This window comes from Dendrobates tinctorius, unplaced genomic scaffold (genome assembly GCF_039654945.1).
Source record: "Dendrobates tinctorius isolate UK_male_01 unplaced genomic scaffold, ASM3965494v1 ptg000031l, whole genome shotgun sequence".
NCBI lineage: Eukaryota > Metazoa > Chordata > Amphibia > Anura > Dendrobatidae > Dendrobates > Dendrobates tinctorius.
The window spans coordinates 21,928,354-21,953,639 of NW_027361699.1; the positions used below are offsets into that span (position 1 = coordinate 21,928,354).

The window sequence follows — 25,286 nt, forward strand, 5'->3', positions numbered from 1 at the left end:
CGATCCGACCTGAAAGATAAGAAAAATAAGTTTTATTATACTCACCTGGGGGGCGATCCGGTCCGGTGGGTGTTGCAGGTATGGGTCTGGCTCCTCCCATCTTCTTGCAATGCCACTCCCCTGCTTGCTTCACAGGCTCCCTGGCATTGCGCTCCTGCACAGGCGTGTTTATCTGCCCTGTTGAGGGCAGAGCAAAGTACTGCAGTGCGCAGGCACCTGGCTTCTCTGACCTTTCCTAGCCCCTGTGCACTGCAGTACTTTTGTCTGCCCTCAATAGTGCAGAAAAATACGCTTGTGCAGGAGCGTGTTGCCGGGCAGCCATGAAGAAAGCGGGGGGGCGGCGATCATAAGAAGATGAGAGGCACCAGACCCGGACCTGCAACACCCATCGGACTGGACTGCCCCCCCTGGTGAGTATAATAAAAATTATTTATCTTCTCTTGCAGGTCGGATCTGGGGGTTTATCTACAGCATTATAGAATGCTGTAGATAAGCTCTGAAAGTTGGTGGCCGTATCTTATATCGGCCAAAACTGCTGACAGGTTCACTTTAAGTGTTAAGTACATAGTCTGCAAACCAGTGGAGCATGGAAACGAAGAGACTTAGGCCTGTTTCACACATCCGTTTATGTCCATCAGTCAAAATCCGCTGTTTTGCAAAAAAAACGGATCCGCCATTTTTCTTGGCGGATCCGTTTTTTTTCCAATTGAGTTGCATTATCGGCGGATCTTGACGGATGTTTTTTTGCAGATCCGCCAAAATTTTGACATCCGCCGACATGCCCGAACGGACCATGCAACGTTTTTTTCGGGCGGCCGGATCCGCATTTCTCACTGCACATGCCCGAAAGACTTCACTCAGCCGCAAATTTAACCCTAAACTCTGTTGTGGCTGCTGAAAAATTCTCTCTCTCTCTTCTTCCCCAGGCAGCGGTTCCTTTAAAATTCTTCCTTTGACGGATCCGTTAAAATAACGGTCCGGTGCCAAACATTGTGGTCAGTACAGGAACGGATCCTTTATCCGCCATTTTAGCGGATTTTGGCTGACCAAAAAAACAGATGTGTGAAATAGGCCTTACGGTCATAAGCAGAATTTCCCTAAGAGGCAATAGCTTTCAGAGTTTCTAAGAACATAGAAAAACTCTGTGAAACGTAATATTGATTCAGTATAATTTTCTTGAGCAAGGCTTTTAGCAGAAGCAGCCAAACTAAGCACAAGCTATGTTAAATGCCGATGTTTAAAGCCATGTGTGCACTGACAGAGCAGTATATCAAGACTCTCAATGCCTTGAGCAAAATACAAGTTGACAGTGCTTTTATGGTTGCCTTCACTGTGGAATTTCTGCAGCTATATTACGTGAGCTGGAACAGTTTGTGCCTTGGAAAAAAATAACAATTCATTTTACCTAAAGCATAAAAGATCCAAATAAATATATGGAATAATAGTTACCTGTAGTGTTATGTACCTAGGAAATGCTAGCTGCAAATAAAGCAACGCTTAATGGCAAAAAAATAACGTCCGTGCGGGCAAGGTGCTTCTCAACATCAGCAAATCAGAATATTGCAGTTTTCCAAAATGACAGGCAGTAAAATAACTGCAAAGAAGCAGGTGCCATGACCTGTGACACTCAGCTGTGGCAGGAGGGGAGCTGAGAAATATTTGTAATACGTGTTTAATGCTGTCATACAAGGAGAGATTATAGTACATGGGCAGTTAGGGTGCTAAGCAGTGACTGACAACAAAGACATATGAGACTGCACTTACACATCACACAATGCTCTGGGTGTGTTACTAACTTTCATTATAAATAATGGCATGGAACAAGGAAATGTATCACTAGCTCATGAATCAAATAATAATAAAATATTGAAAGCGCCCATGGGATATTTCTGATGCTGGTTGGTTTCTGCAGAAAAAATTGTCGCAGAGTTCTTCACCTGTTTTTGATTTGTGATTCATTCTTCATTTACACCTTTTTTAAAGTCTATACCTCTTTTTTAATTATATATATATATATATATATATATATATATACATGTCATCCCCTGAGGAAGAAGTGGTTTTTCACTTTGAAACGCGTTGGGAATAAATAGTTAAAGTTTCTCATGTGGTGATTTTATCCTGGTCTCAGCAGCGCACAGTAAGCCTAAATATCTTATCCAAAAGGAGTTATATTGGCGGTCACGTTTGTGAACCTTCGGGCGTGCAGCAGGCTGACATTGATTTACATGCTTTTATCCCCTCTGGAAAAGGTGAGTAGATTCCATTTGAATTTATTCTATCTTCCACCCAGATAAGACCCTATTGCGCTTTTTCTTTCCTTAGTTTTATTCTTCAATGTTTTCCTAGGAATTTGGGAAAGTTATGAAATGTCCTATAAATGTCTGTTCTGTTCCTGATCTAAGGATCTCGGCTTTTTGTTGAAATGAATCTGTGCTGCACTTTATGCACATGCTCAGTAGTGAGGAAGCGCTATGGGGTCGGAATCGGGAGTCAGTGAAATTGAGGAGTTGAAGCCAGGGGTTTGGCATACCGAGTCCACAGCACTGCCTGTAACTCCATGGAGTGATTTTGTATGTATACCTGAAATTCACCACCCCAAGCTCAGTACATTTTGCGACATTTTAGTGGAATATGAGACATTCTGAACTAAGAAGTCACAAAACACGTTAAAATCAAATCTAGAGCATTTTTTATTTTGTGGAAAAATTTCTGAATCCGTGCGCTGGTTGGAAGAATTTTACGCACAGAACGACAATGAATAGCACAAGTCAAAAAAAAGAAAAATGACAAATAAAATTGCAAATGATCAATCTGGCCCAATGTCGGTTTCTCCCTGGTCCCCATGACTGACAGGTCTCCTCCTATGTACACAGATAAGAATACACATATAGAAGCATTTCTCTTTTGTGTCCAACATTTTTGTGCAGAGTTGATATACAGAAAAACACAACTATCTGCTGCTAAGTATGCCATTTTTCCATTCATAGACGTATGCTATATTGAGGGATGGAACATGCTGTCTTCAAACTCTGTCAGTACTGAAACTGTGTATAGATTGTCTACATCTTAAGGTCATACCCTTGACATTTTTCAGGAAATACTAGTAATATTCACCTTATTGATCCTCAGTCACTCCCGTGTTGTTGCTTCCTGAGTCACCCCACCGGTCTTTGTATTCTGGTCTCTAGAGATAACTTATTGACAGACACACGTCACCACTGCAGGCGATCACTGGCTCCGCTGTTTATGTCAATGATGTCAGCAGTTGCCTGATATTGGCTCATGTCAATACTGAAACATAATGACAGTAGACCCAAATAAGAGACCGGCAGGGTACCCGGACATGGTGACACAGGATAGCAAAGGGATTAGTAAGGTATTACTTGTTTTTTTTGTTTTATGCCTAAAACTTACAAGCTTATTCTATTCTTTTGGTAAACATATGAAAACTTTAATCTGTAATAATATAAGGTAGCCACAAACTGCACATTTTAGAGTTAAACATCAATCTTGACTGGTAAGATTAGGCTTAAATCATTCAGCAGATACCCACTATACACTTGTACAATGTCACACCAGTTTTTCCAATGCTGTTTCAATTATCCAGACAGGAGGTCATCACAGTTTATTTTATATCTACACACACTATTTGTCTACCAAGAAATGTCACCAGATCTTGCTATACAGGTTTTGTTGGGCAGCTCTTCGTAACACAATATATTCTACAGTTATGGCCCAAAGTTTTGAGACTGACACAAATTTAGTTTTTTTCACACAGGTTCCTGCGTCAGTGTTTTTAGAGCTTTTAGTCAGATGTTTCTAGAGTTACTGAAGTACAATTATAAGAATTTCATACATTTTTACACTATTACTGAGAAATACATCAAGTTTATGCACAGAAATTGTGATAAGCTCCATACACTGATTAGGATATAAAAACTCAGAAGCAGCAAAATTTGTAAAATAAAATTGTGTTAGCAATAAGCGACAAACCTTTCTCTTGTAACAGATTAATTCATTCATTATACTTTATTGATTTGTATGCCTGCTGTCTATCAAGTGATCATTTAATGTTGTGTATAGCATTAGAGGCCAAAAAATGGAATTCCCTGGCTTAATTGATAGGTAAAGAATCTGTTGAGTACTAATTAAAGAATTTGTCTCATAAAGACTATCCCTTTATTTTAAAGGGAATCTGTCACCCCTTTTTTGAGATCTCATATAATGATATCATTCAATTGTGTGTCACATAAGGATTCTCTTAGTACTTTTGCTTCCCCCTGACAACGCACCTTTCATGCATAAATACCTTGTTTATATCGGTTCAGATGTATGTAAACTGCCGCTGTTCGGTCGGCTGGGCGGGGCTTATTCAACTGCTCCCCCCTCCCTGTCTTGCTCTACGCATTTCTTCTTGTGTAAAGCAAGACAGAGAGGGGGGAGCAGTTGAATAAGCCCCGCCCATCGGACCAGACCATGTCAGTTTACATACATCTCAACCGATATAAAAAAGGTATTTATGCATGAAAGGTGCGGGGTCAGGGGGAAGCAAAAGTACTAAGAGAATCCTTATGTGACACACAATTGAATGATATCGTTATATGATATCTCAAAAAAGGGGTGACAGATTCCCTTTAAAGACAGATGCCTTGGAGATCATCTATGTCCATCTCCTGGAACCTTATTTCAAAAGCAGCCATCTCAGAGGAATGCTGCAATAATCTTCCTTTACCTCAATTAAGATCTCTATACACATTATATAAAAGTTTGACGAATCCATCAATTTTGTGGAACCAGTTGATTCTGTGGTGTGTATATAGATCTTTTGATCCTCCCTCCGATAGATGTCAGGGGAGAAAAGGATTGGTCAATTAAATTTAATCTCCCTATCCATTGTCAGGGAAGATAAGCAACTGCCACACCATTTCTGGCAGAGGCTTCTATTCCTCTCCCCATTTACTACAGAAGAACACTCAGCAAAGGGTTCATGTGTATAGGGGAGTTGGAAGATGGCCGACAGCTATCTAATGCGTGTTGTCCAGTTTCATATATGGTACGCGTTAAAGCTGGATATACGCATGAGATAATTTTCTGTAGATCATTGGCAGATTCAGGTAAATTTAGAGGGCACTGCTAGGATTTCTGTGGTGATCATTCACATAAGAATAGCAGCAGATACTGCTAATATGTTCTGGATCTCGTGATGAGCGAATTAATTCTCAGAACTTTGGACCAGTAGCCTGCTTAGTATACCATGACCAATGGATGGAAACACTGATAACCGTCACCTACTTGTCAGTGTTGCTAGCCCCTCTTGATTAGCCAACATGGCGCAATGTCTAGTGTACATCATATCACAACAATGACGTTGCGCCAGCAGGATAAACAAAAGAGGACCTGGAGATGTCAGCAGTTAGGAGGTAGTATATGGTTCCAGTCTAGCTGCCATGGAATACTGACCTGGCCACTTCACCAAAGTCCTGAGAATCAATTTGCTTTCTCTAGCTGATCTGCCAATGATCTGCAGATAAATAAACTACGTGAATGGTCGGTTGTTTTCACATGCGAATATGGGTGAGTATTCAACACTAAAAACAGACCACAAAGAGACTCGTTTTGCTGCCAATAAGACATATGTGTTGACGTTCACATGATGTGACATGGCCACACAAAACCCATTCATACAAATAAATAGAAAGACAATTCAATTTATTTGAAGAAAAATAGCCGTAAAGTTTATTTTGGGTTACTTAAGAGTCAATAATATAATACTTAAATAAATTGCTCAGATAAAAGTCCAAAAACTCCAAACACCAATCCACTGTTAGACTGGGCGATTTTCCCACAAATAAAACATCACGACAGTAGGGATTTAATAAATAAAAGGAGGGAGGGTGGGATCTTCTTTTCTTTATTTAAACAACTAAGTGGGGAAAATACGTCCATACAGGGCTTTATATAGCTTAAATCATACCACCAAACCAGCAAACCACCAATAGAAATCCTTTAAAAAGGCACCAACAGAGCCGGTCAGAACCAGTTTGAACTGCTCTTGACTCTCTTGAGGTGACCAGAGCTATCTTGCTGACCCTTGCTTGACTTCTAGGTGACAGACCAACTGAGGCAAATACATAGAATAAAAAATGGAGGTTATTCATGGTCTGTGTTGCCATGAGACCCCACCTTTATTTCTTTGATGTACGGGGGCTATCATTCTTCTGTTGCGTTATTGAAACGGAATCAGTAAGTGACTTTTCACTTATAAAAGCAGTTCCAGGTGAATTCCACCCATACTCAGAAATATGCAGATTGTCTCTTCTGAGAAGAAGAGGACTTGAACTCAAGTGCCACCTATTGGAAGTAGCAATCCTACAAGTCAATATCGACCCTTTAACAAACCTTGCAATATGACTTATCATAAAAGACAAATGAAAATCCCAATTTACAGACATGGTGTTTCGGGGTATTGCCCCTCGTCAGTGCAAAGTATGAGATCTGATTTGGCTAGGTGAGAGGCTAAAGCCCCCGTTACACACAGCGAGATCGCTAGCAATATCGTTGAAACATCACTGGTCTTGTGACGCAGCAGCAATATCGCTAGCGATATCGCTATGTCTGATACTTACCTGCGACCGGCTCCCCCGCTGGTTATCGCTGATCGCGCGAGAACGTCCTGGACCATTTCTCGTCGGGCGCTTCCTGCTGGGCTTCCTGTGGCGTCGACGAGCGACGCGTGGACGTGGGCGGGAGGATGTCAGGATCGCCTCATCTGACAGGTAAGTAGTGACCACTGACCGCTGCTTTGTCGCTGGTGAGATCTGCCTGTGTAGCTGCTCACTAGCGACCACTTAGCGATGCACCATCGATCTGTTAGGAGTCAGATTTCGGCCATTGCTAGGCAGGAATCTAGAACTTCACATGCTGCAGTCTCCTGTTCTGTGTTTAATGCAAAGGAGATTGCAGAAGAGATTGCTTTACAGCAACTCTCTCCGGAGGCTAAGTCCTTCGTCCCTTCTTCTGAGCATGCTCATGGGATGAGCTCCCATTGGAGTTCAGGAGTCAGGTGCTCAGGTCCTGCTCCTGATTCCATTGGTTCAGCCCAGGGCTCTGGAGATTTCCGAAGGTCCCATTCACTATAAAAAGTGTGCATGGCTGTTCCGCCATGCGCTAGTATTTTCATACTTGCTGCTGTGTGTATGGTGACGGATGCTTGGACTGGTGACTGACTTATTAAGAAACCCCTTCCCTCTGATAATACGTCTGTGTGAGTGTTTGGGTATCGGCCAGTAGCAGCGCTAGCGCCAGCGCGCTTATGCTCCATCTACTTCAGCAGCTAGCATCCTGCATCGCGCTTGCGACATAGCGGTGCCTTCTCTGCGGCTCAGTTCACGCCGCGCTGCGGTTGCAGTTCTGCCGGGCGTTCGCAGTTGCGACACCACGCGCCTTACTTTACGGTAGGTCTAGATGGAGTAGTCCTGTTGTTTAAGGCGAGTCCTGTGACCTTTAATACCGTGTCTATATCGCTGTGAGTCTGTGACCCTGAGCAGACTCAGCGTTTAGTTTATGCTGTATGCCTGCAGCTCTGTGAGTATAACAGAGTTTGCGTTAGTGCACTTTGGGTGCAGTCAAACCCTGTGCACATTACCGCCATAGTGTTCTGCCTCTACTAGCTGCGTTTTTTCCATCCACTGCACGGTGGACCCCGAGTGGCGAAGGCACTTTATTTATTTTTATTTAGTGTCTTCCGCCACTCCTAACACAATACTAGCGCCAGGGTCTGGCTAGACATGGCAGACCAGCAGCAACTATTGCAGTGTGTGCGACAGCTTGAGGCTCGCTTGGCTACCCTTGAGAGGGCTCTCACAGCTGCACAGGCCACGGATGCTGCTGTTCAGGCACTCACAGATGCGGTAGGGCGTATGTCCATGTCCGCCCTTGCGCCAACAGTTACCCGCCTCCCATTGCCCGAAAAATACTGTGGGGATGGCGCCTCCTGCAGGGGTTTCATCAGCCAGTGCTCAATACACCTGGAGTTGCTGGCTGCGCAATTCCCTACAGAATGGGCCAAGGTGGCCTTTATCATTTCCCTACTGTCGGGCAAGGCGTTGGAATGGGTTACGCCTCTGTGGGAGCGCGGTGACCCCGAGATTCGGACCGCTGCTCACTTGCTAACTGCCGTCAAGCAAGTTTTTCTTGGTCCACGGGTCACCCATGATACCTCTCTCCAATTGCTCACCTTGTCTCAGGGATCACTCTCAGTTAGTCAATACGCCGTCCGTTTTCGGACACTGGTCTCCGAGTTGGAGTGGTCTGACAAGGCACTGATCCCTGTTTTTTGGAGAGGATTAGCGGAGCACGTTAAGGATGCTCTCTCCACTAGAGCGATCCCTACCACTGTGGAGGAGCTAATCTCCATCTCCTCTCGTATCGACCTCCATTTTTCGGAGCGTGGTATGGAACGTGCTCACTCCAAACGGGGAGGTACTCTGGCTCCCAAATTTTTATGAGCCTCTGGAGCTGCCCGAGCCAGAGGTTCTACCCCCCGAGCCCATGGAGGTGTCTCGCACCATATCGGAGACACACCCGGCTCAAGAGTCCACGTGCGGTTGTCACCATCTACTCGCTGCTTCCCAGGAAGACAGCGCCCCGCAATGGTCTGACTGTGAGTCGGTCGGCGAGACTTTTGTCCCTCCTTGCCAACGGCCTAAAATTCTCGCGTGGGCACACGCGTCCAATGCGGACTGCCACCGTGGCTATATGCAGACCACGAAGTCTCTGGCCGGTTCGTATTGGTGGCCGCACAGGGCTCGGGAAGTGAAGAGGTTTATTCGGGCATGCACTTTTTGTGCTCGGGATAGCCTACCCAGACGGGGTGTGGCGACGGCCGTCGACACACAGCGGCATGTCCCTGAAACTCCCGCTCCCATTGTCTCTCGGGTGTCCCTCCTCAAACCTGGCGATCTGGCCTCCGCTGATGCCTGTTGTGTGTCCCGGTTCACTGTTTCACCTACCAGGACATCAGGCTCGCTTTTTGTCGAGTCTGAGGTCTGTGCCACTGTCGGGCACAGGCTGGTGGATCGGAGGGTTCAGTGAGGGGGGCCCTAGGAGGGGGGTAATGTTAGGAGTCAGATTTCGGTCATTGCTAGGCAGGAATCTAGACCTTCACATGCTGCAGTCTCCTGCTTTGTATTTAATGCAAAGGAGATTGCAGAAGAGATTGCTTTACAGCAGCTCTCTCCGGAGGCTAAGTCCTTCGTCCCTTCTTCTGAGCATGCTCATGGGATGAGCTCCCATTGGAGTTCAGGAGTCAGGTGCTCAGGTCCTGCTCCTGATTCCATTGGTTCAGCCTAGGGCTCTGGAGATTTCCGGAAGGTCCCGTTCACTATAAAAAGTGTGCATGGCTGTTCCGCCATGCGCTAGTATTTTCATACTTGCTGCTGTGTGTATGGTGATGGATGCTTGGACTGGTGACTGACTTATTAAGAAACCCCTTCCCTCTGATAATACGTCTGTGTGAGTGTTTGGGTATCGGCCAGTAGCAGCGCTAGCGCCAGCGCGCTTATGCTCCATCTACTTCAGCAGCTAGCATCCTGCATCGCACTTGCGACATAGCGGTGCCTTCTCTGCGGCTCAGTTCACGCCGCGCTGCGGTTGCAGTTCTGCCGGGCGTTCGCAGTTGCGACGCCATGCTCCTTACTTTACGGTAGGTCTAGAAGGAGTAGTCCTGTTGTTTAAGGCTACTCCTGTGACCTTTAATACCATGTCTATATCGCTGTGAGTCTGTGACCCTGAACAGACTCAGCGTTTAGTTTATGCTGTATGCCTGCAGCTCTGTGAGCATAACAGAGTTTGCGTTATTGCACTTTGGGTGCAGTCAAACCCTGTGCACATTACCGCCATAGTGCTCTGCCTCTTCTAGCTGCGGTTTTTCCATCCACCGCACGGTGGACCCCGAGTGGCGAAGGCACTTTATTTATTTTTATTTAGTGTCTTCCGCCACTCCTAACACGATCCATATCGTTGTCGGGATCGCTGGTGCATCGCTTAGTGTAACGGTACCCTAAGTAGAACCCAGAGACAGCGTAAGCCTCTACTGCAAGTCTGTTGTAGAAATAAAAATTTCCAACTTGAAAAACCTTTGCATGACCTTACTGTAAGAGGTGTAGCATGGAAACAAGCGAATACAACCGTATAGGTGGACATCATATAGGTGAAATGTTAACTACATTACAGCTATATAGACTGTACTTAAAAAACAAAGATACTGTATTTAGGACAAAGTTTGGCCGAATTGTGGGTGTTCATCTTCTAATGGCAAGGCAATCTTCGTAGGTGTGAAACTAAGCTTTCAGACTTACTGTATCTTACAAATAAACAGGCAGATAGGATTCAGCTCCAATCAAAAACAGCCTCAGACAGATGGGATGAGTGCTCAGACAATATGGAGGCAATCACTTATCCCCAAATATATACTAGCAAGATGAAATACATGTACAGGTAGGTTGCGTGACTGCATTGCTACAACCATACACCTAAAATTACAACCGCACTCAGAGCGGGCTACGTTAAAAGATGGATTTTGAATTATGGTAAAACTATATACTGTAGATTATGAAACTGAAATACTTAGTTCACAGTTTAAAATATTGGATTTGTAGGTTTGGCGAAATGCAGGAAGGTTTTTACACTTCTCGTGTATGTATCTTCTTACCTTTAGGTGTACCCACGTAAGCGTTTTTTCGCGGTTTTTAAGAGTTTTTACCGGAGAAGCATCCCATTCATTTTAATGAATTCCACACTTTTTGTGCATATTGATACGTTTTTTTCCGCAAAAAAAAGCATCGCAGTAAAAAACGCAGCATGCTCATTAATTTCGTGGAAAAATCCGCATTTCTAAATATATTCTATGAGCAGGAGGATGCTCCTGTAAAAAACGCATAAAAAACACGCAAAAAAAAGCGTGTTTTTCCTGGGAAGGAGTCTGATTTTTTCTGCATGCGTGGGTACATAGCCTTAGTTTCAAGGCTTACACTGTTCAGTGTCAGGTGAACAGACATAATAACCATGCTGGCAACCTTTATCCCAGAAGAAGGACAGCCAGAAGAAGGCTGCAAATCAGTCAACATACTTTATGTTCTACAGTAAAACTATGGGTTTCGTAATCTAAAATAGCCTAGAAAGTTAAAAACAATAAGGGCTGTTCCTTCTATGCTAATATGTATTGCTGTGAAGTGACAAACAGTTAGGTCCATATATATTTGGACAGAGACAACATTTTTCTAATTTTGGTTCTAGACATTACCACAATGAATTTTAAACAAAACAATTCAGATGCAGTTGAAGTTCAGACTTTCAGCTTTCATTTGAGGGTATCCACATTAAAATTGGATGAAGGGTTTAGGAGTTTCAGCTCCTTAACATGTGCCACCCTGTTTTTAAAGGGACCAAAAGAAATTAGACAATTGACTCCAAGGATATTTCATGGACAGGTGTGGGCTATCCCTTTCGTTATGTCATTCTCAATTAAGCAGATAAAAGGCCTGGAGTTGATTTGAGGTGTGGTGCTTGCATTTGGAAGGTTTTGCTGAGAAGGAAACACCGGTCAAAGGAGTTCTCCATGCAGGTGAAACAAGCCATCCTTAAGCTGCAAAAAGAGAAAAAAAAACATCCGAGAAATTGCTACATGACTTAGGAAAGTCTGACTGACGGCTTCACTGTAATGACCCCTCCCAAAACCCACACTTACCCCTTCTTAACTTAAATAAGACACGACTGCGTGACATTGGATGTAAAAGGCCACAGCAGCCCCGTTTATTAACACCAAACAAGCAATAACATTTTATCCATAAACATAGAAATATTCCATAAACATAACCACCAGCAAAAGGAGGGGGGGTAAATGAAGAGTCCATTGTACATGATTGCAACACCAGCTCCACCACGTGCCCTCAGCCGCACCACACCGGCTCGAGGACACCCAGCCGAGTGTTGCAAAACCCATTGTACATGATTGCAACACCAGCTCCACCACGTGCCCTCAGCCGCACCACACCGGCTCGAGGACACCCAGCCGAGTGTTGCCCAACCAATGTCCTGCTGGGACCCAGCCCAGCAGGGACCCACGTTAACATGCCCTGCTGTGACCGAGCACAGCAGGGTCCCACGTTAACATGTCCCGCTGTGACCCAGCACAGCTGGGACCCACCTTAACCAAGTATACCATTGCACCACCAGGGGTAACCCGCTCCTGCACTGGGTTCACCCCCCCGCTCTTTGTGCAATCCACCGACTTCAAATACCCCCCTCCTTTCCGCCGACTGCTGTGACAACGTCAAACCTCTTCTTCTCTTCACCATGTCGATCTCCAGAAGATCCTAAAATTAGGGCGGGAGGGCGAGACGATTCCGGACGTCTGCAAGGTAAGGAATGACCATCCCCCCACAGTTCTGCCCTATATATCCATCCCACTACTGACCACTCCCTGCAACTCACATTGCACAATAAGCCCCATAGCTCCAACCCACACCTTCCCCACAAGCACAAAGCACTACTGACCACTCCCTGCCAACTCACATTGCACCATAAGCCCCATAGCTCCAACCCACACCTTCCCCACAAACACAAAAGCACTACACCTTACCCTTCACTAACCCTCAGGCCTAGCATCCCTCCTTAGTCATGTGCGCCCTCCCTGTAGCCCCTTTGGGGCAGGTGTCCGGGCTTGCCTTGACTTAGGAAAGTCTGACTGACGGCTTCACTCTAATGACCCCTCCCAAAACCCACACTTACCCCTTCTTAACTTAAATAAGACACGACTGCGTGACATTGGATGTAAAAGGCCACAGCAGCCCCGTTTATTAACACCAAACAAGCAATAACATTTTATCCATAAACGTAGAAATATTCCATAAACATAACCACCAGCAAAAGGAGGGGGGGTAAATGAAGAGTCCATTGTACATGATTGCAACACCAGCTCCACCACGTGCCCTCAGCCACACCACACCGGCTCGAGGACACCCAGCCGAGTGTTGCAAAACCCATTGTACATGATTGCAACACCAGCTCCACCACGTGCCCTCAGCCGCACCACACCGGCTCGAGGACACCCAGCCGAGTGTTGCCCAACCAATGTCCTGCTGGGACCCAGCCCAGCAGGGACCCACGTTAACATGCCCTGCTGTGACCGAGCACAGCAGGGTCCCACGTTAACATGTCCCGCTGTGACCCAGCACAGCTGGGACCCACCTTAACCAAGTATACCATTGCACCACCAGGGGTAACCCGCTCCTGCACTGGGTTCACCCCCCCGCTCTTTGTGCAATCCACCGACTTCAAATACCCCCCTCCTTTCCGCCACCGCGAGCACGTATGACACCTTGTACGTGCGAGTACCACCACCAAAAACCCAACCCGAGCCGACTCTGCGGCTCGAGTAACTAATGTTTCTATACCAAGACCAATCAATCAAAACTGATCCCCATTAGACCTCACAATGCCAAACTACACCAAAATACCAGTACAACAAGGTCAGCCACACCCAAGACCTGCAACTAGCCAACCGCATCGTCCAATCCTATGCACCGCCTGCGCGACCAGTCCCCAACCTGGGCCGCCGCCTCTGCCTCGTTGAGACCGCAACATTGCAGGCGCCTCCGAAAATTATACTTCACCTAATAATTAATCAAAGCCAACCATTATTGCCATGAACAAAAGAACCTACATTGGTTCCCCAAACCTCCGATAGATTCTTGAAAATGTGCCCAGTAAAAACCCACTATGTAGTCATTCCAAACAGGAGCCCCTATGGACACCAACATGAGCACCGTTCCCAGGCAGAAAATTGCACTCCACCTGATAATAGTCAAAGCCAACCATTATAGACGTAACAACAGAACCTACACTGGTTCCCCAACCTCCGACAGATTCTTGAAAAACGTGCCCCACTATATAGTCATGAACAACAACACGAGCATGGCTCCCAGGCAGGAGCATTCAGGCCCGATGTCTCAGATCAAACTCCTTGACGCCCCAGCGACCAAGTCTCCACCACACACGTGCAGTACCAAAACGCTGTTGGTCCCGTCAACCCTGCGTGATAGCATCTATCTTAAAATATCCACCCAACTAGAAAACATAAACCAATCCACCCCGTAATCACCACGACCCGGAACGAATTAATTGTGTGCATCACCCGTGCACTTCGAACCCAGAATCACAACACTATTGTTGCCACCCTCTTACCAAAAGTGAGATGTACTCCGCACCCATTCCCCGCTGAACTGCGGATTCGACACTACTCACAAAAGAAAGAAAAGCGACTCCACACCACCTGAAGTCCAGGAAAACTCAGACACACAACACGTCTCCCGAAAACCCCAGACACCATAAACCTGGGCCATCCGTCAAAACATTGCACTCACCGGTGCCCGATGCTTGTCCACCACTCAGCCTTAAAGCACCGCAAAAAGCACCCCCAAACAGAGCACAGCCCCAGATGATTACCAGGTCCTTAGAATCATTAAAAGTCAATGCACATCGCACTAGCTTCCCCTGCCACAGTGTACCACCAGCCCAACATTAATGAAAGTAATGTTATAGCTGCAACCTGCTAACTCACTACCTAAAGTACACCTCCCCCGCAGCAGCGCTGCACCACAACCGTGTCCCCATAATACCAGCCGGTCCTGACAAGTGCGCATAACGGAATAAATGACATAGCCATGTATTGCCGGACGGGCTACACCCACGCGGGAGACCATTCACACGGCCATCGAAACAACATGTCCTGCCTCATGCTCTATACAGAATTCCTGACAAATGGAACAACACCCGCTGGATAAACAAACCGTTCACCAACCAGGACCCCCGAGACCAGTAAAGCACACGCTGGGTTACCCAACTCAAATGTTGCATCATCCTTGCACAACACTTCACCCTGGCCCCCCCATCCGGGGGCACCCAAAAAGAAAAGACTCTAAGGAGAGCTGTATACCCAGAAGGCAAAGCAGGACCAGCTGCACCCACAATAAACCTCCTAGCCCATTGTAATGAAAAACTATCCACTCTGTATAATAAACTCCTACGTAGCTACAATCAACGGCTGTAACAAATACCACCCGATACAGTCTGCCAAAAGCTCAATCGGCAACCCTAAAGAACCGCAGTGAGAACCCACCAGTCCTTACGTACAAAAGTTGTTAAAACTGCCCCAGGGCAGCCACGACCAGCAAATTACCGTAAGAACGCCATATGACTGCAGATCATGCAAAAACCCCCAGTGGATCGTAGCCCCACGTATTCAATAACCAAAATCAACCCCCCAAAACAGCAGCGCGATATACACGGGAACCTAATAACGACCCCCGACCTGACACGATGTACTCGTTAACCTAACCTGACTTAGACATAGGGCCCCAGGTGAATCAAACACTTTGACTTATCCAAACACATGATAACCGCAACAACGCCCTGAGCATGAAGAAACCCAAAGTAGTCAAGGGTTGGACCATGAACAGAAATAAGCACACCACCTTCCCTAATACCAGATAGTAGCTCCAGGTTGGACCATGAACAGAAAATAAGCACTGCACCATCCCTAATACCAGATAATCCCCGACTACCACACAGAAACCAAACCACGGACCTCAACAACCGGACATTGACCAACCATAACCCCAGCTCCACGCCATATCTACGTATCCCCAGAAATTAACCAGGAAAACAAATCCGGTAAAAGGTCAACTCCAAGCCCCCCGGGGGAAATGTCATCCATTGCTGCCAGAAAGGCAGGTTCCCGAAAGATCTGCCGTCCCAAGCATCTCGACCTCACCAGAACGTCTGCCGCAACAAACCAAAATGCCCCTAGTGAACATGAAAACCCTTAGTACACTCAAAGCCCCTATTGGAGAACCGAACCCGGCATATAAATAAAACACACCCTAATGAAAACTCGACCACCTACCTCCTCACCTCTGACCAGCAATAGAACACACCCCACTGTAACGTGAAAGATTAAGCCGCCCGATGCACTACCCAAACAGATCACCACGTCAGTGAACTGCCATCCAACCAATATCAAATACTTGGCGCGGCGATAATCCTCCAGCCCAAAGACCCCATGCCTATAACAATAAACCATAAAACTGGCATGGATATGGCTATCCACCACCGCTCTGCCAATATCCGTATCACCACCTGAATTACTCACAAACCGCCATGGAATCACCACCAGTCATACACAAACACCCAGAGAATGCAAGCACAATTATACTAACCAAAATAAAATGATGTCGTCACCTATAGATATACCCACTATCATAAAAGCAAACTAGCATGAAATTAAAAAATACCACCCAACACTCATGAAGTGCACAAAACAGCCTCCTGGACCACAAAGCAACCATTCCCTCACAGATTCGAACGCTGTCCACATGGACCAGCCGCGCATCTTTCCGAACCCCCAGACAAACACCCGAAACCATACGTAGCAACACCCTTCCCAACCAATATAATCTAGACATTAATAAAGGTTTAAGTGAGCCTTACTTACTAGGCTGACTCCGCGGAACCCCACGGAACAGCCGTCACGTGTCCTCCGCGTTGAGCACCGCAACTGCGATCTTCTCCATGGATCTACGCCGACTGCAGCCCTCCTGGGCCGCAGCGCCAGCGCCCAGACCGACTGTCCGTCCGGGAACGCATGGCAAAAAGTCACTGGCTCGGAGCCTCAAACAGGGGGGGGAGGTTGGCGCTCCAGCCGCAGGCAACACCTCCTGAATCTGGCACCCAACGCCGGGGGAACGCGACGCCGGACCACATGACCTGTGGCCCCTGGCAGCTGAAGGGTGGCCACATGACCGAGCCACCGCCCGCTTCCCCCCAGCGCCGCGAGAAAGGAAATGAGGCTGGTGAAGTCACACACCACCTCGCCACCGGGCTCCTTGCCGCGTCACGTCACCGCCGTCCACCGATGCCGATGACCGCGCCGGGTCAGGTGACCACGCCGGGTAACGTGGCCGCGACGTGCGCATCACCACTGTGTGACGCGATCCGAAATGGAGGGGAGGCCGGCCACGTCACTCACCGCCCCGTTACCTTTCTGCCTGCTTCTCGACTTCTGGCTCCGGCCCCGCGATGTCTTCTGCAACAGGTCTGCTAATGGGGCTCATCCTCCGCTGCAAACTTAACTCCGGGCTGAGGTGCTCAGGAGGCCGTGATCGCCGCTGCCGCTTCGGAGGCAGAGGGGTCCCATCTTCTCCGCCGTCGCCATCACCAGACCATCGCTGCAGCTGTTCCTTCATCCACTGCTGGCCGCGCTGCTCCATCATCCTCTTCATCTGTGCCACGAGGTATTCCATCTTCTGGATCCAAAGATTCAAGCTGAAGTCCCAGTTGTGAGGAGCTGACGATTCCGGACGTCTGCAAGGTAAGGAATGACCATCCCCCCACAGTTCTGCCCTATATATCCATCCCACTACTGACCACTCCCTGCCAACTCACATTGCACAATAAGCCCCATAGCTCCAACCCACACCTTCCCCACAAGCACAAAGCACTACTGACCACAACCTGCCAACTCACATTGCACCATAAGCCCCATAGCTCCAACCCACACCTTCCCCACAAACACAAAAGCACTACACCTTACCCTTCACTAACCCTCAGGCCTAGCATCCCTCCTTAGTCATGTGCGCCCTCCCTGTAGCCCCTTTGGGGCAGGCGTCCGGGCTTGCCTTTAGGAGTGGCAAAATCTACAGTTTGGTACATCCTGAGAAAGAAAGAAAGCACTGGTGAACTCATCAATGCAAAAAGACCTGCGTGCCCACGGAAGACAACAGTGGTGGATGATCGCAGAATAATCTCCATGGTGAAGAGAAACCCCTTCACAACAGCCAACCAAGTGAACAACACTCTCCAGGAGGTAGGCGTATTAATATCCATATCTACCATAAAGAGAAGACTGCATGAAAGTAAATACAGAGAGTTCACTGCACGGTGCAAGCCACTCATAAGCATCAAGAATAAAAAGGCTAGACTGGACTTTGCTAAAAAAGATCTAAAAAAGCCAGCACAGTTCTGGAAGAACATTCTTTGGACAGATGAAACCAAGATCAACCTCTACCAGAATGACTGAAAGAGAAAAGTATGGCGAAGGCGTGGAACAGCTCATGATCCAAAGCATACCACATCATCTGTAAAACACAGCAGAGGCAGTGTGATGGCTTGGGCATGCATGGCTGCCAGTGGCACTGGGTCACTAGCGTTTATTGATGATGTGACACAGGACAGAAGCAGACGAATTAATTCTGTAGTATTCAGAGCCATACTGACTGCTCAGATCCAGCCAAATGCAGCCAAATTGAGTGGTCGTCGCTTCATACTACAGATGGACTATGACCCAACACATAAAGCCAAAGCAACCCAGGAGTTTATTAAAGCAAAGAAGTGGAATATTCTTGAATGGCCAAGTCAGTCACCTGATCTCAACCCAATTGAGCATGCATTTCACTTGTTAAAGACTAAACTTCAGACAGAAAGGCCCACAAACAAACAGCAACTGAAAACCACCGCAGTGAAGGCCTGGCAGAGCATCAAAAAGGAGGAAACACAGCGTCTGGTGATGTCCATGAGTTCAAGACTTCAGGCAGTCATTGCCAACAAAAGGTTTTCAACCAAGTACTAGAAATGAACATTTTATTTACAATTATTTAATCTGTCCAATTACTTTTAGTCCCTTTAAAAACAGGGTGGCACATGTTAAGGAGCTGAAACTCCTAAACCCTTCATCCAATTTTAATGTGGATACCCTCAAATGAAAGCTGAAAGTCTGAACTTCAACTGCATCTGAATTGTTTTGTTTAAAATTCAATTGTGGTAATGCCTAGAACCAAAATTAGAAAAATGTTGTCTCTGTCCAAATATATATGGACCTAACTGTATGTTGTACTCCTTCAAGCATAATATCTCAGAATCAGTAAAAACATATTCTCTAAATGTATTGAAGAAAATTCCAAACCTTGAAATAAAGACATTATATTAGCTTGTGCACTCTTAACCTCTTTCTGCCATGAGACGTACTATCCCGTCCATGTGCCCAGGGACTTAATTCCCAGGGACGGGATAGTACGTCATAGCGATCAGCGGCGCTCACGTGGTGAGCGCCGCTGATCGCGGCCGGGTGTCAGCTGATTATCACAGCTGTCACCCGGCACAATGTGTCAGGGGCGGTCACGGACCGCCCCGACACGTTAACCCCTTGTACACCGCGATCAAACACGATCGCGGTGTACCGGGGGTTAAAGGGAAGCATCGGCAGGGAGGGGGCTCCCTCCGTGCTTCCCTGAGCCCCCCACGGCAGAGCAATGTGCAGCGCTGCTGCGGGGGGCTCTTTCCCTACAGGCCCCCGGATCCAAGATGGCGAAGGGGACCTTCGGGGGCCTGTAGGGAGCTGACTTCCTCACTGCCTGCAAAGCGCAGGCATGAGGAAGTCTGCGTCTATACCTGTGAAAGATCGCTGATCTGTCACAGTGATCTGTGATGTGACAGATCAGCGATCTGTCACAGGACAGTGATGTCCCACCTGGGACAATATAATAAAGTTATAAAAAAGTGTAAAAATAATTTTAAAAAAATAGCTAAATAAATTAGTAAAAAAAAAAGAATATTCCCCAATAAATTCATTTTTTGAAAATAATAAAAAAAACAATAAAAGTACACATATTTGGTATTGCCGCATCCGTAACGACCCGCCCTATAAAACTGTCCCATTAGTTAACCCCTTTAGAGAACCCCTTAAAAAATAAAAATAAAAAACAAAGCAAAAAATAATGATTTATTTTCATACCGCCGAACAAAAAGTGCAATAACGCGCAATCAAAAAGGCTCATATAAATATCCATGGTACCGCTGAAAATGTCAGCTTGTCCCGCAAAAAACGAGCTGCCATACAGCATCATCCGCAAAAAAATAAAAAAGTTATAGCTCGCAATATAAAGCGATGCAAAAATAATGATTTTTTATATAGAATAGTTTTCATTGCATAAAAGCGTCAAAACATAAAAAAACGACATAAATGAGGTATCGCTGTAACCGTATTGACCCGAAGAATAAAACCGCTTTATCGATTTTACCTCACGCGGAACGGTGTAAACGCACCCCCCAAAAGAAACTCATGAAACGCTGGTTTTTGTTCATTCTGCATCCCAAAAATCGGAATAAAAAGCGATTAAAAAAGTCACGTGCCCGAAAATGGTACCAGTAAAAACGTCAACTCGTCCCGCAAAGAATAAGACCTCACATGACTCGGTGGGTCAAAATACGGAAAAATTATAGCTCTCAATATGTGGTGATGCAAAAACTATTTTTACAATAAAAAGCGTCTTTTAGCGTGTGACAGCTGCCAAACATAAAAACCGCCATAAATAGTAAATCAAACCCCCCGTTATCACCCCCTTAGTTAGGGAAAAATAATGAAACTAAAAGAAAATGTATTTATTTCCATTTTCCCATTAGGGTTAGGGTTAGATTTAGGGCTAGGGTTAGGGTTAGGGCTAGGGTTAGGGCTAGGGCTAGGGCTGAGATTAGGGTTAGGGGTATGTTGAGGTTAGGGTTGGAGTTAGAATTGGGAGTTTCCACTGTTTGGGCACATCAGGTGCTCTCCAAATGCAACATGGCGTCTGATCTCAATTCCAGCCAATTCTGAGCTGAAAAAGTCAAATGGTGCTCCTTCCCTTCGCAGCTCTGCCATGCGCCCAAACAGTGTTTTACCCCCACATATAGGGTATCAGCATACTCAGGACAAATTGCAAAACAACTTTTGGGGTCCAATTTCTCCTGTTACCCTTAGGAAAATAAAAAATTGGGGGCAAAAATATCATTTCTGTGGAAAAAATGATTTGTTTATTTCCACGCCCAGGCGTTATAAACTTCTGTGAAGCATTTGGGGGTTCAAAGTGCTCACCACACATCTAGATAAGTTCCGTGGGGGGTCTAGTTTCCAAAATGGGGTCACTTGTGGGGAGTTTCAATATTTTAGGCACATCAGGGGCTCTCCAAACGCACATGACACCCGCAGACTATTCCATCAAAGTCTGCATTCCAAACCGTCACTACTTCCCTTCTGAGCCCCGACGTGTGCCCATACAGTAGTTTTCTCCCACATATGAGGTATCAGCGTACTCAAGACAAATTGGACAACAACTTTTGGGGTCCAATTTCTCCTGTTACCCTTGGGAAAATAAAAAAATTGGAGACTAATTGATCATGTTTGTGGAAAAAATACGATTTTTTTATTTTCATGCCTGGGCATTATAAACTTCTGTGAAGCCCTTGGGGGTTCAAAGTGCTCACCACACATCTAGATAAGTTCCTTGGGGGGTCTAGTTTCCAAAATGGTGTCATTTGTGGGGGGTTTCCACTGTTTTGGTACATCAGGGGTTTTCCAATCGCGACATGGTGTCCGATCTCAATTCAAGCCAAAAACGTCAAATGGCGCTGCTTCCCTTCCGAGCTCTGCCATGCGCCCAAATAGTCATTTACACCCACATATGGGGTATCAGTGTACTCAGGACAAATTGCACAATAACTTTTAGGGTCCTGTTACCCTTGGAAAAATAAATATTGGGGGTGAAAAGATCATTTTTGTGGAAAAAATATGATTTTTTTAATTGTACCGCTGTACGCTATAAACTTCTGTGAAGCCCTTGTGGGGTCAAAGTTCTCACCACATATCTAGATAAGTTCCTTGGGGGGTCTAGTTTCCAAAATGGGGTCACTTGTGGGGGGTTTCCACTGTTTAGGTACATCAGGGGCTCTCCAAACGCGACATGGCGTCCGATCTGAATTCCAGCCAATTTTGCATTGAAAAAGTCAAACAGCGCTCCTTCCCTTCTGAGGTCTGCCATGCGCCGAAACAGTGGTTCCCCCCTACATATCAGGTATCAGCGTACTCAGGACAAATTACACAATAACTTTTGCAGTCCAATTTCTCCTGTTACCCTTGGTAAAATAAAAAAATTGAACCTGAAGTATTTTTTTGTGAAAAAAAGTTAAATGTTCATTTTTTTTTTAAATATTCAAAAAATTCCTGTGACGCACCTAAAGGGTTAATAAACTTCTTGAATGTGGTTTTGAGCATCTTAAGGGGTGCAGTTTTTTAGAATGGTGTCACTTTTAGGTATTTTCTATCATATAGACCCCTCAAAGTGGCTTCAAATGTGATGTGGTCCGTAAAAATAAAATGGTGTTGCAAAAATGAGAAATCGCTGGTCAATTTATAAGCCTTATAACTTCCTAACAAAAAAAAAAATTGGTTCCAAAATTCTGCTGATGTAAAGTAAACATGTGGGAAATGTTACTTATCAAGTTTTTTGTGTGCCGTATCTCTGTGATTTAAGGGCATAAAAATTCAAAGTTGGAAAATTGCAAAATTTTCAAAATTTTTGCCAAATTTCCGTTTTTTCACAAATAAACGCAAGTTATATGAATGAAATTTTACCACTAGCATGAAGTACAATATGTCATGAGGAAACCATGTCAGAATCACCGGGATCCATGGAAGCGTTTCAGAGTTATTACCTCATAAAGGGACAGTGGTCAGAATTGTAAAAATTGGCCGGGTTATGAACGTGCAAACCACCCTTGGGGCTTAAGGGGTTAATGTACATATCACGAGGGGAGATTTCATTGGTACAACATGTGCAACCGGACAGGAGCCCAAGTAGTTAGAGGGTCCACATTTACCTCTATAGCAGATGGAATTATGTAATATTAGGAGCTTTCGGCCTGCAAAGAGCCCATATATTGTTCGTGAACAGGGACCCTCCTCTGTCTGAGTCTGTACCTGGTACATATGCATGTGAAATAATGTGAATACTCTGTATCTGCAATGTGCTGTATTATTAGCCTTTATTTTGCCATTTCAGAGCAAGTATGGGTAAATCAACTTACTGGCAAGCTATTGTGTACCCACACAGGAGCGATATGCCGAAGTACAAGGGGGCCTTGAGGCCCACACAAACCACGGAGGTCCATCTTCACATACTGTACGTAGGCCATTGATAGAAAATATGATGCTGTCATGCCTACATTATAATTCCACTATTATAAGGCCTGATTTTTATGACAAAACATTTCCAATTCAGCTTCAAGTGCAAGTCTCACTATACATCCGTCATTACAAACAATGTGCCAAGAGTAGGCGACTATCGTGTGAAACAAACAAGACTCGGTGTCTGACATCCAGACATTTTCTGCAGCTTTAGATGCTGCTCACATAGCACTGTGGCATATATATTAGATCCTGCTGGAAGTCTGCACACCCATAGAGTAAAAGTTGATTCTGCCACGCAATCTACTAAATCACACCTTATACACAGTAGAAAACGTCAAAGTCCAAACACAACATGCAGTAATTGTTAGGGCAAGGACAAACATCTTGTGCACAGTACACTGTGTGCCAAGGTAGGCAGGCAGGCAGAGGAGGTGGACCTGCAAAGGGGGGTGACGGAGAAGAGGAGACCACTGTGGGGGGGTTTTAAGAGATGGATGAGGAATGAGATGAGAAGGTAAACAGGAAAGAGAAATTCAGCATTCATATGTCAAGGGTACACCAATGTAAAACATGACATACAGTATTTCCATATATTTTCTCAATCTGACACCACTAAGAAATGTAACCTGCTTTCTTCTAGAGTAAGGACTAAATAAGTAACGCACTGGAATATAAACTTACATATGAAGTTAGTGCACACAGAGGCTTATTTATACAAAGCTAAACTACATATATATATATACACACACACACACCTACATATGTACATGTATGTATATTTATATAAATATGTAATAAATATGTTGTCATTATTATTAATTTTAAGCTCTAGGGTGCTGTACATATGAAAAAGCTGCAAACAGGGTTTATAGCACATAACATACATATAACAACATGTAACATAAGGTAGCAAGCAAGTCCAATAAACACGACAAATTGTGTCAGATTGGCAGAGATGACGGTTGCAATGATAATCAGCAGAACTACAATACTATAAAAGGTGAAATTGTATGCTCATAGTGAAACTGACAGAATGGAAAGGGGAAGAAGCCCACTATTAGCATATCACCAGGCAATAATGTGCCAAACTTGGCGCTCACCTTATTGATGCTATGGTCCGCTAAGTGCTGGGATTCTGTCAACATGTCAAATCCATGATCTGTCCTCCCTTCTGTCACATCAGACCAAGATGCGCCAGTTTTCTGTGTGCGATAAGACAGTCTCGGAGCAGTGCAATGTGTTGTTCACTACATAATATCCCTACATTCGCTGTGACACTGAGCTAGCTGCCCCCGCCTGTCTGATGGCTCACACACATACACACATACAGAATTGCACTGCTACTCCAGCAGGCTCCTCCTAACTGGCCCAAGCTCCCTCCCTGCTTCATTGCTTCCTTTTACTAAGCATTCTCATACAGAAAGCCAGTGTACTGCAGACATACAGAGCCCATATTATACATTGTGTGCTGCTCCCAAGGCCACAGGCAGATCCGCCAGCAATGACTCACAGCTGCAAGCACTGCTGCATGGGGAAAAGAGAGACCTTTAATGTCTGCAGAGGGTAGGCCGCATAATCTGGGTGCTTGCATGGATTAATCCTAGAGCCCCATCCACCGAACTGGATGTTACTGATGAAACTTGGCCTGTACTTGGAAGAATTTTTAGAATTGAGAGTCCTCAGTGGTTGATACCTTTTAATGGCTAACTGAAAAGATGGTAACATATTGCAAGCTTTCGAGACTACTCAGGTCTCTTCATCAGGCATAGACTAATACAACAGCTAAAGAATCACCTATTTATACACAAAACAGCACAGAAATAACACAAAAGATAAGACAAGTGACATGAAGCAGAATTGTCGGCCTGTACTTGATAACTAATAAATGGCATCCACCTAAATAGACCCTTTACATCTCTTCATGTTCTACCTGCCATGAAAAAAGGCATCATGTTCAGAGCTAAATGGCATTACTATAAGGGAACATACGGCGGTAATTACAATTTACCACTGTACCCCATAGAAATGCTGTGAACGGACCAGTTCATGGGAGAAAACCCACCAACATAAGAGTTGATGCTGTTTTGTATGGCGGAATTGGCTAAAATTCCTCCAATCCGACGTTCAGGACTAATCATAATCAATAATTACAGGAAACTTTTACATGCAGTTATTGATGCACAAGAGGGATCATACGAGATACAGAAAGCATAGGTTCACTGTTATGAAT

At 45.4% G+C, this 25,286-nt stretch overlaps 1 protein-coding gene across 1 annotated transcript in view; it reads right to left on the minus strand.

Annotated features, from left to right (window-relative positions):
- PIP5K1B (phosphatidylinositol-4-phosphate 5-kinase type 1 beta) overlaps window positions 1-24,399 on the minus strand; it is a 218,475-nt gene extending 194,076 nt beyond the window's left edge. Inside the window, exon 1 of the mRNA XM_073572250.1 lies at window positions 24,157-24,399. The gene's annotated coding sequence lies outside the window, so the exon portion shown is untranslated. The remainder of the gene's footprint in view (window positions 1-24,156) is intronic.
- Window positions 24,400-25,286: the final 887 nt, after the last annotated feature.